Below are 2,500 nucleotides of genomic sequence, written 5' to 3' on the forward strand. Positions count from 1 at the left end.
ACGCGAGCTTGGGCTGCCTATGTCTTTACGAGTCATGTTCATACGAGCGCACGGATTGCGTTCATGTTCTGAAAATTGGCTGTTGTTTTCGATGGTTTCAACGAATTCTCGGTGCCTCGGTTTGTTTTGACGGAAGTCAACATGTGTCAACAAGGTTATCTGCTATTGGCTAATTTGTTAATAAGACGTCAATCAGCTGGTGTCAAGATAAGGTGGGCGTTTTTCAAAATTAAGGGGTCTTCTTGCAAGCGTTCCCTCATTCTCTTGCCCCAACTTTCACACGGCCAGTTTGCGTAAAATCGTTGAGAGGTCTTCTTTCCAACAGGAACACTCGCTACGCAGGCTAGCGATGAACGGACTGAGACTCCAGATGATAACAATGGTTCCAGCTGTACAAGCTGTAGTGCCTTCAAATGGGAAAACAGAAAGCTAAGAAATCAGGTGAAATCATTGCAAAGCAGATTGAGGGAGAGAAGAAAGGATCTGAGAAAGACTCGAAGCCAAGGTGGGTATTTAGGTGAAATTTACACGTCCGCTTTATTAACTGGAAACGATAAGAACTAATTTGAAATAATAATGACCATACTTTTGTTTCAACCAGCAAAAGTCTTTGAGAAGCGAATGGCTGACGAAGAAGCCACTGAGACTGCGGATTAAGAGGTGCCACACAGTGATTAAGAATATACCGAGTTGGATGGAGATGAAGATACAGAAGGTGAAGGTGACAATCAGACCACAGGCGCCCAAGCTCACAACGCGATTTTGCAATGCATAACTATTATGTGGTAAGAGAGTTTAATGGTGAAAAGAGTTAAAAATTAAGTCAAGTCTATACACTCTCAAGCTTGGCTTGAGAGTGTATAAACGAGTTCTGATTTCACTATATCAGCAATGGCTAATGAATTGACGCAAAACAAAAGTGGACAACATGTTTGAGGTAGGGAAAGTTTATTGCGAGAGAAAGACGTTCAGTTTTTGAACTTAACTTAATTTTTAACTCTTCTTACCATTATACTCTCTTGGTACATAATAGTTATGCATTGCAAAATCGCGTTGTGAGCTTGGGGCGCCTGTGGTCAGACAGAGTATGAGGACAGAAACTGCGACAGAAACTGAAACGGAAGCTAACGGAGACGGGGGAAGAAATAGGAAAAAGTAGCAGGTAAGCACTAGGCTATTCAGAAATATGGGTCTGGCAAATTAAATTGAGAAACCGGCCTCTATTCCTTCCTTCAGTCACTGAAAATGCTGTTTGACATAATTATGGAAAACTTGACTTTAGGAAATCCATCGTACCGACTATTGTAGTTCAAATTTACAGAATTTACTCGTGGTTTAACATTTATTTCAATTATTTGTACAAGGAAATTGCTTCAAGGTACATAATTTTCATACTGTATAAGTCTTTGTTTGACCTTGCGTATGTTGCCTCATTCTGCAGGTTTATAGATCGTTTTCACGTGACGTTATCTTTTTCTAAAATCCAAAACTAAAGAGCCACGAAAGTTTTTATCCTCATCAGGCATAAGAGGCGGTAAATTTGTATCCATTTGCAATTTTAAAGCTCAATAGCGTGCTTCGTTTGGAAACCAGAGCATTTTGAATTTCTGAGTTATAGCGGTGCGTGACACGAGGCGACGATCGAGTTTATTGAGAAATATATATTTATCTCATGGTTTTGAGCCTTTTTAGTATTTAAAGCCTTAGGAAAAGTGCTTAGGTAAATAGTTGTTTGTTCAGTACAGATGATCACTCGCCTAAATAGCCAAAGTAAGTAACAGATGTTGACACTATTTTCCGGCCGCCATATTGGTGCACTACAGATGTAGGGGTGACCCGATAACACTGACCCCCGGTCCATGGACCCCTCTACGGACTGGGTCCACGGACTGCCTCACGGACCGGTCCACGGACTACTCTTATGGACCCCCAATACGGACCACCCTAAAACAACACTATTCCTATTGAAACTAAAATGGCCCAAGTCAAAGAATTTTTATGAGACCATCCATGAGCGGTATGGCCATGACACGCTGAAAACGGCATTACTTTCCTACAGAAATGCAGACTATTCCACATTTATCCAAAGTTTCTAGATTTCAAGTTAAGCAGACAAGATTTTCAGGAAACTCGAGCTTGCCGCCGTTTCAATAAAAATAAGTAACAACTGAAAATTAGTTTATACCGGTTGTCTGGATAGACTACTCTTGCCGGCAAAATCTCAGCCGTTACGCTCCGCAAATCAGACTAAGGCTCAGGTGTTGCCTTTTCCTTCGCTGTTGACCGGAGTGCTTCGAAACTAAGTTCTTCCGCCATTTTGTTCAGGACTGAGAGATCGAGAAGCCTGGGGCGAGTTCACAAACCCGCGGGAGAATGATCCGAACAAAATGGCGGAGGGATAGAAAGAAAATACAAATAGAGCTTACTTATTTAAATTATCAATCTTTTTGGAAGGATTCCGGTCCACAGCGAAGGAAGGGGCAATATGTGATTAATAGAC

This window comes from Montipora foliosa, chromosome 9 (genome assembly GCF_036669935.1).
Source record: "Montipora foliosa isolate CH-2021 chromosome 9, ASM3666993v2, whole genome shotgun sequence".
Classification (NCBI taxonomy): Eukaryota; Metazoa; Cnidaria; class Anthozoa; order Scleractinia; family Acroporidae; genus Montipora; species Montipora foliosa.